The following is a 13,919-nucleotide window of genomic DNA, read 5'->3' on the forward strand; positions in this document are numbered from 1 at the left end:
CACACCAGATTAGAAGTTGGTACTTCGCTTATTTTTCAAGATATTCCGCTCACAAGGTTCAGACATACATGGCGGTGGCCATCTTGGATTTTGACGTGGCGACCCAATTTTCAATAGCCTTCTTCCTTGTGCCTAGATACACCCAAACACCAGATTAGAAGTTGGTACTTCGCTTATTTTTCAAGATATTTTGCTCACAAGGTTCAGACATATATATGGTGGCGGCCATCTTGGATTTTGACGTGGCGACCCAATTTTCAATAGCGTTCTTCCTTCTGCCGTGATACACCCACACACCAAATTAGAAGTTGGTACTTCGCTTATTTTTCAAGATATTCATCTCACAAGGTTCAGACATACATGGCGGCGGCCATCTTGGATTTTGACGTGGCGACCCAATTTTAAACAGCGTTCTTCCTTGTGCCTAGATACAGCCACACACCAGATTAGAAGTTGGTACATCGCCTATTTTTCGAGATATTTCGCTCACAAGGTTCAGACATATACATATATGGTGGCGGCCATCTTGGATTTTGACGTGGCGACCCAATTTTCAATTGCGTTCTTCCTTATGCCGAGATACACCCACACACCAAATTAGAAGTTGGTACTTCGCTTATTTTTCAAGATATTCATCTCACAAGGTTCAGACATACATGGCGGTGGCCATCTTGGATTTTGACGTGGCGACCCAATTTTAAACAGCGTCCTTCCTTGTGCCTAGATACACCCACACGCCAGATTAGAAGTTGGTACTTCGCTTATTTTTCGAGATATTTCGCTCACAAGGTTTAGACATATATATGGTGGTGGCCATCTTGTATTTTGACGTGGCGACCCAATTTTCAAAAGCGTTCTTCCTTATGCCGAGATACACCCACACACCAAATTAGAAGTTGGTACTTCACTTATTTTTCAAGATATTCATCTCACAAGGTTCAGACATACATGGCGGCGGCCATCTTGGATTTTGACGTGGCGACCCAATTTTCAATAGCATTCTTCCTTATGCCGAGATCCACCCACACACCAAATTATAAGTTGGTACTTTGCTTATTTTTCAAGATATTCATCTCACAAGGTTCAGACATACATGGCATCAGACATACATGGCGGCGGCCATCTTGGATTTTGACGTGGGTTGCACCCACACACCAAATTCGAATGCGGTCCTTCGCTTACGCACGCACGCCCGCACGCAAACACGCCCGCACGCACGCACAGACGGACGGACGGAGGGGAAAACCATAGTCCCCCTTTCTCTCCGCTGTGCGACGGGGGACAATAACCCCACCCGAACCACGGCGTTAGTGGACACGCCGAGCGAAGCGAGCCGCGATTCGGGCCGTTAACAGGTACTAAACCTGATTCGAGCGGTTCTTAATCGTGCCACGCTTACCCAATTTAGGAAAAGATTGATACGGTCGAATTGAGTGGAAAACAGGAAGAACAGATTGGTTTATTAATTATTTACACAGGAAGAAGAGGAAAAGAAAGAGCAATGTACAATGAAGAGGAAGAAGCAGATACACAGGGCAGCCTTATACAGTCTTACTTATTCCCTGGACACGGGCCCGTTCACACTCAGACTCATTCACACGGGGTTTGTAGATGGTCGGGTTGAGGGTCCAAGGGTCCACAGCTCGTCTGGTCCCCGACTCGTACCGTGCAGATGGTGGAAGACGGCAGGCAGCTCTCCGCGTGGCGTTGGCGCGGAGGGGACAAGTATATATCGGGGGATCGGTAAGTGGCGATTATATAGCGCATGTAATACTTGTACCGGCGCCTTTATACGCGCTCCCGGTATTGCTATGAGCGATGCGCCACGTCCCCAATGGTGTTACCAAGTGCCTTTCACCAACGTCCTTCTGCACCAGCCCTTCTCCCCGCTGCAGTCCTCTGCAATGCGTGCCGTGCGCCAGCCCTTTTAGTCCAAGCCATTTAGCCCAAATATGGGGCCAGATAGGAAAAAACTGCAACACTACATATCAGTGCGAAATTGTATGCAGTAATATATACCAGATAACATATCAAAAGTCTAAAGCTCTAAAAATATGGGGTGTCTGTCAAAATCACTGGTACATGGACCCCCCTTTTCATCCTTTTGCGGTACGATTTGTTCACATTTTGCGATACATTCCGAGCACATGGTATATAATTATACTTTTAATATCAGGAATTACAGCATGTTACAGCCCCAGTACGGCCCGTACGGAACAAAAAAATAAGCACGTAAACAAAATTCCCAATAGCTAAATACTGATCACTGATATGCAAATACATGAATCACTTGTCATGACTGTTTCAGAATTATGGCACATTTTGTTGATTAAAATCACAAACTCATAATAAAATCACATATAGAGAAACTAATAATACTGACTCATAAAATACTGTCGGAAGTCAAGGATTCGCTTAAAAGTAAAAAAATGTCCACAATTAACTAATTCATCTGCATGTAATAGTCTATAACAACAGTCCACTACCTAATCATCATTTTCCTCGTCATCGTCGTCGCTGAAACTGTCCAGGACGGAGTTGGTACAGCCAGATCCACGGCACTGACCACAAGCAGGAGAACACTCCAAGTTGTTCTTGCGGCATGTACACCGTGCGGAACCACAATCGGTCGAACAGTTGCACCGGATAACATTCAACAAATCCTGAGGTGCTGGAGGGAGGTCGGTCATAACAGGAACAAGATTGCCGTCGCTCATTCTCCAGCCCCAATCCACTGGTTGTAGGCTGTTGTTTCCTTTCCACTGCTGTATTTGCAGATACACCCGTCTGCTGTGATATCTCGCTGCAGCAGATGTGGGCGGTAAGGTCTGTGGGAATATCTTCGAAGTCTTGACTGCGACCTGTTCACAAAACCGCTTGTACCTGAGGGAATCCAAACTTTCATCAGGTTTACCCTTGTAGAGACACACGAGTGCTATCTCTCCTGCAGCCTCGACCACATCTGGTGATGCATCCTCAGCCAAGAACTGTTGGGATTGAGTTTGGAAGAGTGTGCTCATCATTAATTTCTTCAGTGACGCTCCTTTGCCAAGGCCGTACAGTCGAGACGTCGTGTCACATCCCAATACTGCGTGTATGAATAGGATGCTTTCACACACAGCTGCACCTAGCTGACGTTTCATGGACTTCACATTCCAGATGTGGTTTGGTTTTGTAGTGGATTTTGCCTGACTATACATAAACAAGTCGTGTGCTTCTAGGTTTGCGTAGAAGCAGAGTAGGACGATCAGATCTGTGTCTTCTCCTATAAGGGCTGTGTTCCTCATGTTCGCCGAACTGACTGCGGTCTGGATGATTAGCAGGTCAGCATCTTCCTGGGAATGATGGGTCTGGCATCCAGAAAGCCGGAGGTATCTGCTCAACATGTTGATGAAGTTCTGTTTGTTGTTGAGGTTTCCCAGGAAGATGTCTTTCTTCATGGTCAACTTCATGTCATCAGTGAAAGTCACTTCTGGTCCATCTCTACCTGCTGCTCGCCTCTGGTGGGTCATGTGCTTGGTTGATTGACCAAGATATCCATCAAATATTACGATGGCCTTTCCGTACTTTCTTGTAACATAGTCACAGTGGAGCATGCAGATCTCTCGATATGTTGGTGAACCACGTGGCCATGGTATATGGTGCAGCAGACTTCCACCATCCAAGACATACTGGATTTCGCTGATTGACTCTATGGTACCTGGTTCAAGTTTAGACCAGATAGCATCTCCGAGTACGGACTTCTGGGCTTCACGTAGCATCAGCTTTTCATCAAACAGCGCAGGTGGATGAGGGCATAACTCAAAGCGAAACATCTCTTCCTTATCTTCAGCAGATTTTGAGATGATGATGAGACGCTGGAATAGCAGTTCTGGGTCTATCTGTACCTGGTCTTTACCAACTCGCACAGATGATCTGGCCTTCAGTTCAGAAATGTGGTGGCTTGGTCTTTGTGCTTGAACGTGTAGTGGACAACTGACTGATTTGTCATGGAGTGCATGATCTTGTCTCCAATGAGCTTGGCATTGTCGACATCAACCTTACTGCCAGCGTTGACACCAGTCATTATGTTCCTGAGGGATGGATGACACTTGAAAGGATTTCTGTCAACTAGAGCGACCTGTAGTGTACTTGTATCTTGCATGTCGCGATGCTGCCTGGTTTTGCCCATCTCTTTGTTCTGTTCACCTGTGCTGTACTTCACTCCAGTGAGCTCTTGCATCGATCTGTTCGTCTCCGAACAAGCCGGCATGGACAAAAGCCACGTTAACCGTTGTTGCTCTGTCATTCCTCTTCCTCTTGTTAACCCCCCGCTGGTCTTCATACTTCTCATGAGTACTTGCTCAATCATCAGGTCTGAGGAAATTCCAGCCCAAGCTCTACTACTTCTTCGGGCGACATGGAAGCCCTGAGTAAACTTACGGTGCACATCTGGATAGTCCTGTTCTAAGCTGTGCATTATTTGCAGGTAAATCCTGGCAGACTTAGCATAGAGTGAATGACCTGAGGCTGCTACATATGGTAACATATCAGATACAGCTTTGAGGTGCAGGGACCAGTTTCCCATACGCTCGGCTTTGATGAATTTTCTTAAGATCTTCACCATATCCATATACTGTAACCACAGTTTCGCTGTTCGGTCTTTGGTCAATGATTCTGTCTGTGTTTGAAAGACTTTGCTGATCTTGTCAAGGATTGGATCACTTGCTACATCGTTGGAAGATCGTGTGCCTTTCATCAACGCATCATACAGGGTCCTTGCTTTACTCACATCTGGATGAATCACATCATCATCGGCCAAGCCACTCATTGCATCTTCATCCCGAACTGGCAAGTCTTCTGCAGTTCTGTATTGTGTTCCTCCAAGAGGATCAGACAGGAGGAGTGCATTCAGGACAGCATCCAGGAGGATGTGTGCCCGTACAGCCCTGGAAATTGCTTTTCCTGTTAGGATGTGATCCACTGCATTTGGTGCGTATATGAGTTCTAGCAGCTCCTTCAACCCAGAACCACCCATGAGGTGCCCTATGCTGCCAAGGAAGCTCATTTCCATATGAAAGGCACCTAGCCTTACCACAATACGATCGCATGGGGCTTCCATCTGGCTCCGAGAGAATGATCGACAATGCCTTCCACCATAGTGGCTGATCAAAGGTGATGATGGTAGGTACATCATGTTGTTTAGCATGTTGCGCAATGTAGTTGAGAGTGGAGTAGATGCATGTAGTGTCGCTCGAGCTCAAATCAATCATTGGGAGAAACAGGACAGACGATTTTGAATGCTGGACACCACGATGTAAGAGTTGCATCATCCCGGACCATGCAGATCTTGGTATCTTGAACAGCAGTGACGTCTTCCACAGTACATCAAAGTTGGCTGTGGGATCATGGGCTCTCATGATAGGCATGCTCCCATAAGTCAAGGTTGCAAGTGCCTGGTCGTCAGCTCTATGGTACTGTATCTGGATTCTTCCAGTTGTTTCTATGTCGCTGGCAGTGACCTGAGCTCTAGGAATCGGATGTCCTTGTGTTGTTCCAGGGGTAAATCATGGCTATTATCCCCATGCCATGGAAGGTGTTGTGTCCGTCTAAGGTTCTAATGTTGTGGTCGACGTTGTCAGCTGCATATTGAACAAATTCTCCCTTGTGGTTGGGTATGTCCGTACCCTGGTATACAGCTGCATTTTGGTTGAAACGTGTGACTTCCTTGTATGAGCTGCAGTACCCATGTGCATGCAGTGAATCAATAAGGAAACGAGAGGCGAAATGGTGCTGCAGCTGCACCCCTAGTGCAATTTGCAGTGGAGCAATCAGGACACGTGGTCGTGCAGCTTGCATTATAGCCTGACCAATTGAAGCTATCTTCAGCTCTACATCTTTTGCCTTCAAGATCTTTCCAAGAAAAATCTTCAGAGTATCAGGAAGAAAGTTGAGGCTGGCGTCTTTGAACTCAAAGTCTTCCGATGTTGGGTATGTTTCATTCCCTGTTTCCACTTGCTTTATGTCATCCAGTATGAATTTAGCGGCAGCTTCCAGGATTATTTTCTTCTGAATCATAGGATCCTTAGACTGGTTTGCATGAAACTCCAAAAGTACACTGTCAGCTGTTTGCCTCATCGTTGCAACATTCGATTTGCCATTAACTGTTGTGACAATGACTCTGTCACCAAAGTGTTCAATCGGTCTGTCTTTCATATATCTTGGAGAATAGGACTCGGCATTTGAGTCAGCAAGATACTCGGCCATTTTGTCCACCAGATCAGAGATTGTGTTTTGTTCGTCGTCATTTTCCTCAAGGAATTCAGTCACCTTTATAAATGCCTGACATCTGTCATCCAGAGCAGGACGACCGCCTTCGTGTGGTGATTTGTATATTGTCTACCCAATTTCTGTTTCTTCTGTACTGTTTCATTATGTACAAAATTCAGAGGGATCAGTTTCCCTGTCCGGAAATTTGAACTGCATACCTGGTGATACACGGCATCTGCCGCTGGAAGGTCACACACAATGAGCAGTCGAGCCCGAACAGTATCGGCCCATGCATCGTTCCTTGTTGAGCACTTTTGCAGAAGACTATCTTTACATTCTGTAAATGTGATAGAGTGGACATCTCCTTGCTGTTTCCTGTTATCAAAGTTCACCTTTGTACCACAGAAGAGGCAATCTGCTTTGAAGTTGAAGGCTTCCTCTGCTGATCGGAGCGATACACTTGGGCCTGGTCTGTGTGTATCTCTGATACTCTGTGCTACCTTTATTGGATTGCAGTATACACGTCGGCATTCTTGATGAACAACTTGACCTGGAACAGTCTGTATTGGGTCACTGCGCTGGTCACTAACAACATTAATAGTCCGACTTCCCTTTTCACGAAGTGTCACTACTGGATTATCGTTGTTGGTGGATTCATTGCAGAACACACACGAATTGGCCGCCATTCTTCAGGGTTGGATTACCTGCAAATATAGAAAAGTTGAATATACTATTACTGTATGTTATTGCCAATAGACCTAAACATACTAAATACATGTCATTGATGGGATTAAAAACTAAGATATATATGGTTCACAAACAAATAATGATGTACCGTCGCTTGCTGTGGAGTGAGCAGTCTTTGTAAAACGGGGTGTGGTTAAATAAGACACTAAAACAGTAAAAACTTCACTTATATATACAATATTGTACAGTATGATATCCTTTATTTATTATATCGTGCTAGTGATTAGGTCCAGTGTATAAAATAAGCAATAGAAGTTCAGAGAGCGACAATAATCATAGCATGCGGCATATGTACGTCTTTTAACATGGGGCTAAATGGAGAAAACTTGATTGCATTATTTGAGAGTCACCCCATATTTTTAGACCTTTATACTTTTAGTATGTTATAAAGGTACCTTGAGGGTAATCAATACTAATGAGATCGGTAGTGTTGCAGTTTTTTCCCCGTCAAATGCTAAATGGCTTGGACTATTTGTAAAGCGCAATCAATCCTTTCTAGGCTTGTCACCGCGCGTCTCTCCCTCTCGTAACTCTGCACTCGAACCAAGCCTCAACTCAACCCAACTCGAGCTCTCTCCTCATCACTCAACTCCGATCAAGACTCGTAGCTCACTCAACTGAGGACCCCGGCTCATAACGTGTTCAACAGAGCGCACGTTCTCCTCATAACTCGAGCTCTCTCCTCATAACTGAGGTGGGGGCCTTGCGCGAAGGGTTATATTGCCACGCCCAGCGAACCCTCTCGAATGTCCAGCCACACCCTGTCAGGCGATGTCGCCTCAGCCCTGGTTGGCTGTTGAGGGCTTACCGGCTCCGCCTTTGACGGCTGCTTGACGTGGCCACACCCCCACCCTTGCGTTCCGCCCCCTTTTCAGGCCTTACCTCGTGGCATTTGGGCTGGTTCGAGCGGAAGCCCAAGGGCAGCGAACGCTGCTGGCAAAGGAGGTGTATTAGCCAAATCAGGGCGCGGGATGGATGCTGCCCAACGAGGTCGACTTGGAGGGTGGCTGCAAAATGGACGGACGGGGCCTACTCTTATTTGTTTTACACAACGCAGATGCAACTATTGGGAATGGCCTTATCCTAAACACATACTATGAAATAACTAACGTCCTAAAGTGACCTACGTGTTGCATGTGGCCTAGCTATGGGGTGCAACCTTTAACCTTTAATGATGTTACCCGTGTGGGTTCTCAAAACCGCAACAATATAGTATATATATATATATATATATATATATATATATATATATATATATATATATGTATGTATGTATGTATGTATGTATGTATGTATGTATGTATGTATGTATGTATATATATATACACAAAGAATTAAGTTAAGCACCCCCCCCCGTTTTTTTTTACAACCTCGCACATTACAAGTTTGTTGTCGTCAAAACAGTGTAATATACCCATGATATTGCTATATTTTCTGGAGAAGTGATATTATGGTCACATAAAAACAAACATAACAATCATGCCGTTTTCAATATTTTATTCTGAATAATTTAAGGTGAAATTTTTTGGGAATTTTAGGCATATTTTCACCTCAATTTAAGTATGGAGCTATAGGTCCATCACGGACAGTGTGGATGACGTTTATGTTTTCTAACGTACAGTCATTGTTCTGAGAAGACCTCTAGCGATCTTTGCGTCAATAACGTGGGTAGGACCCACGTGATCGGATCACTGACTCAACCCTACGTCCCATAGACCCTGTAAGCCGTCGTATGCGTTGCTGTGGCAGGTTGTTCCATTCCCGATGTAATGCACGTTCCAATTCATCCAGATTGGCTATTGGAGGGACCATCTTCGCAATTTGTCGTCCCAACATGTCCCAAACGTGCTCGAGGGGGTTCAGGTCAGGACTGTACGCAGGCCAGGGGATGGTTGTCACAGCACCTTGCTCCAGCAAGGCTCGGACGCGTCTCGCACGGTGAGGCCTGGCGTTGTCATCCATGAAGATGGGATTGACGCAAAGATCACTAGAGGTCTTCTCAGAACAATGACTGTACGTTAGAAAACATAAACGTCATCCACACTGTCCGTGATGGACCTATAGCTCCATACTTAAATTGAGGTGAAAATATGCCTAAAATTCCCAAAAAATTTCACCTTAAATTATTCAGAATAAAATATTGAAAACGGCATGATTGTTATGTTTTTATGTGACCATAATATCACCTCTCCAGAAAATATAGCAATATCATGGGTATATTACACTGTTTTGACGACAACAAACTTGTAATGTGCGAGGTTGTAAAAAAACGGGGGGGGTGCTTAACTTAATTCTTTGTGTATATATATATACAGTGGAACCTTGACTTACGAGTTTAATTCGTTCTGTGACCGAGCTCGTAACTCAAATTGCTCGTATCTCAAATCAAATTTCCCCATTGAAATGCATTGAAATGCTATTAATCTGTTCCAGCCCGCCAAAAACCACACCAATTTTTTTTTAAATATACAGTATATATAAAAATATCTCGCGCTTTATATTTCACCTGTATGCAGCATACAAGTTGGCAGGATGGCCTGGACTGGAGGTACGCACACTTGACTCTAAAGTCTAAACTGTCCAGCCTGGGTTTGAATCCCGACCCAGCTATAACCTGTCATGGGTGAATCACAGGCAGGGTGATTCATCAATGTGTGTACCGCTAAACTGGGCGCCCCGTTTGCGTCCCATTAGTTGTTGGATGTTAAGGATCTCACCGTGTTTTCCACAAAGAGAAGGCGAGCTATCGCCGGCACTCTGAACAAGTTGTGGCCTGGCATGGCATGAACATGAAAACATGAACATGAACATGAAATGTTCGACATGAACATGAAATGTTCGACATGAACATGAAATTTTCCAAAATAACCAAAATGCGAAAACAAAAATGCAGCGCTATACGACAGAGATACTGTACGTGCACGGCAAGATAACCACGTGACCGGAACCCACCTGGCGGCAAAACTCAAAATAACCAACATGCGAAAACAAAAATGCAGCGCTATACGACAGAGATACTGTACGTGCACGGCAAGATAACCACGTGACCGGGTGGCGAAAGCTCGTAACTCAGATCTCGGCTCGCATCTCAAAGCAATAAACCGCCCGAGCGACGGCTCGTATCTCGAAAAACTCGTAAGTTGGGGCACTCGTAAGTCAAGGTTCCACTGTATATATATATATATATATATATATATATATATATATATATATATATATATATATATATATATATATACACACAGTGAAACCTTGACTTACGAGTGCACCAACTTACGAGTTTTCCGAGATACGAGCCGTCGCTCGGGCGGTTTTTTGCTTTGAGATGCGAGCCGAGATCTGAGTTACGAGCTTACGCCACCCGCCACCAGGTGGCCCAACGAGCGTTCCGGTCACGTGGTTATCTTGCCGTGCAAGCATCTCTGCCGTATATCGCTGCTGCTTTGTTTTCGCATGTTGGTTATTTTGGAAAATTTCTTAGTTTTAACCATGGGTCCTAAGAAATTGAGTGCCAAGGGCAGTACTGAGAAGAAGAAGAGGATGATGTGCTTGGATATAAAACACGCAATCGTCGAAAAACATGAGCGAGGTGTGCGTGTTGTCGACTTGGCGAGGCAGTACGATCGTAGTACTTCTACGATATGTACGATTTTGAAGCAGAAGGAGTCGATAAAGGCTATAACGCCAGCCAAGGGCGTTACGATTATTTCAAAGCTCCGGACCTCTATCCATGAAGAGATGGAGAATTTTCGAAACATTTTGAAAGGGAGGAAGAAACAAACCTCGTTGGACAGGTTTTTATTGAAACGCCCTGCAAGTGACAGCGAGGAAAGTGTGGCGAAAAGGGCAAAAGTTATCTCCTCCACCTCCGCCAGCATCTTCGTCTGATCTTCAAGGTAAATACACTGTAGCGCGATGCTGCGCGCGCTAATGCTTGCGCAAGGAGCAAGCGGACAACGCGGTTCATACAACAGTCTTTATTCAAACTGCAGCACTAAGCTGCTCAAGGCTGCGCGCCCCGTCTATATCCTGAGGCCACGCCTCTCTCCCCGGCGTGGCCCACCCCCACTTGGTGTGCGGGGTGATGTCACCACGTCAGTGCTTTCGTGTCCGCCACAACACTTAATAAAACCAGTTTATTTCTTTACATTGAAGGAGTCTGGACTCCAGCAGAATACGGATAAAAGGATGGCAAGGCACAAGCTTCGGTGGTCACGTGATCCACAGGTGTAGCTCATTATAACCGCACGCGCGGGACGCTTTGGCGGTCACGTGACCAGCCACTCTGGCGCCGGGGATCCCCGCCGGTGACGTCACCGGCTGGAGCAAGGAGATTCTGATGCCGGTCTTGCTTGGGGGACCCATGGGTCGCTACAACATTCTCTTTTATTTAATATGAACAGTATATACGAGGTCGTGCTTGTTTATACATTATTTGTTATTTATAAAGTACATTTTTCTTATTTAAAAACACGTAACAAAAAAAATTGGTGTGGTTTTTTGGGGGCTGGAACGGATTAATAGCATTTCAATGCCTTTTAATGGGGAAATTTAATTTGAGAAACGAGCAAATTGAGTTACGAGCTCGGTCACAGAACGAATTAAACTCGTAAGTCAAGGTTTCACTGTATATATATATATATATATATATATATATATATATATATATATATTAAAGGCCATTTTCCCTGCAAGAGCGGGGGTTAGCCCTGCGGTCCCCATGACAATCTTCTCCATGACATTCCAATCCAATCTCCAATCCAATCATGACAATCATGACATGACAATATATATACATTATACATACATATATAATGTTAACCCATTAAAATAAAACAATAAAATTTACCCCCCCCCCCAACAAGAAAGATCCTTCCATTCACCAAAGTATTTTTTATTTAGCCTGTTTTGATTATTATTACACGTGACATCATCGCACCATGCAGCTGCACGCCGTTATCAAGCTTGACACAATGAGCTTCTGGAGCGATGTGCTCACATTTTAGAGCAAATATAAATGGAACAAACAGGACTCCTCGTTCCCCTTTTGAATATCCATTAAAACAGAATCATTTTCACTTTCAAGAAATGCAAATGATTGTACATAAATATTTACGAAGGGTTCTTTCTCTGCCTCTTTGGTCCTGGATGATATTAGGCTGAGGCATCTACCTTGCAGGCACAATGCAACACCTCCAGCGATTGCAAGTTGGCATTGGCACATTAAAGGGACGTTGTGGTGACAAAATAGAGCGGTCAATTATTGCAAGGAATTTTGCGTTGCATTTTGAATTGTTCAAAGAAGAATGTTTTTACACTGGTTTCTTTGGTTAAGGGTGTAGATTTAGTGTGTGCTTGGTTTATGCCAGGAGACACTAGATCTGCTTTCATGGGCAGCGGATTTAGTGTCTCCCAAGGTCCCCCCCTGTGGCATTTAAGAGTTAACCACAAAGTCTAGATTGGTGCCATATGCAGGGGAGGAAAATCGCCATTTGGTGTGTGTGTGTGTGTGTGTGTGTGTGTGTGTGTGTGTGTGTGTGTGTGTGTGTGTGTGTGTGTGTGTGTGTGTGTGTGTGTGTGTGTGTGTGTGTGTGTGTGTGTGTGTGTGTGTGTGTGTGTGTGTGTGTGTGTTTGCACATGCGTATGTTTTTGTGTTTGTTTTTTTTACATATATATATATATATTATATATATATATTTGCTTTTCAGCTTAATTTGCTGTCATGTGACATGTTCAAGCTGCATACAGTAAGTCACGCCAGGTCTGCTTGTACTGCGGGTCTGCTTTTCTCAGCTCACTGTTGCTCTTTATCTACATTCTACATCTTCACTGTCCACCCACCTCCTTCTCTCCAATCCCCTCAATGCCTTCTGTCGCCCCCCTCACCCTCAATAAAGCACAAAAACCCCTTCTCTCATCTCACTGTATTTGATCAGCTCTTCCAGTTCCAACACGTTATTTTATTATTTTCCTGTCTTCCTCTCTCTCTAACATTGTACACATTCGCACTCCAACCTGCTCATGAGAAATTACACTTCACTGACTCTCACATTACAAGAAACTCTTACTTTATTAACCTCCCGATTCTGTCTATGTTGCTGTAACGCTCACCTCATCTGCCTCTTTTCTCACCTGTGGAACTGGCCTCTTAAGTCTGTTGCCTTGTGGTCTTCTCTCCAGGCCCTTTTGGTGTCTACCATTTCTACTTCTTAGCTTTTTACACCCACTGACACCCCTAATGCTCAGATATTCTACAAAAGCTAGAAAGGAAGAAAATGGAACTCTGCACAAGGTTTAACCATTTAGATTTTACTGATGCTTGGTTACAAGCCACAAGTGGTCATATTTGTTGGAGAGTCACTAGGAAGATTGTAAAATAATTTCGCACCAACGTATCTACGTTTTAGACAGAACCCATCAGCTTGCATAAAAGAAACACGATCAATGTAGATTGTCTTAAACCAAACCTAGGCCATTGTGTAGATGTAACTGTATGGCACTGCTTACAATACCCTGAAAATATTTAAGAAAGAAATGTTGATGGGGTTTCAAAGCTGTTAAGATACCCCATAGGTAGTGTACTTGCCTTTGAGCTGTCTCGTCTGGGTTCAAATCTCGGCCCGTCAACTGGTGCTTTACAGGTAGTAAAGTATATAATGTTAAGGATTAATAATGTTAATGTTAATGTTTACATTGCTGTCGGGAGTACATAATGTTAAGCTGGCTGTCGAATGTGCTTGCATTCGCTTGTTGACATTGACAGTTTCACTGTACCTTTTAAAAGAGTAGGCCATTGCTTGCCGCCAAAATTCCTGCCTTAATCTACCATGCACTGTGTTGGTGGCATCACCATGCTTTAGTTATGATGGAACTAGCATAGCAAATATAATACATAAAATCTCTTTCAATTACACACTTGATAG

At 44.3% G+C, this 13,919-nt stretch overlaps 1 protein-coding gene across 3 annotated transcripts in view; it reads left to right on the top strand.

Annotated features, from left to right (window-relative positions):
* Nucleotides 1-13,919, top strand: part of ARHGAP21 (Rho GTPase activating protein 21) — a 176,340-nt gene that overhangs the window by 15,650 nt on the left and 146,771 nt on the right. The window lies entirely within an intron of this gene.

The sequence above is a fragment of the Myxine glutinosa genome, chromosome 6 (assembly GCF_964187855.1).
Source record: "Myxine glutinosa chromosome 6, kmMyxGlut1.1, whole genome shotgun sequence".
In the NCBI taxonomy this organism is placed as follows: Eukaryota; Metazoa; Chordata; class Myxini; order Myxiniformes; family Myxinidae; genus Myxine; species Myxine glutinosa.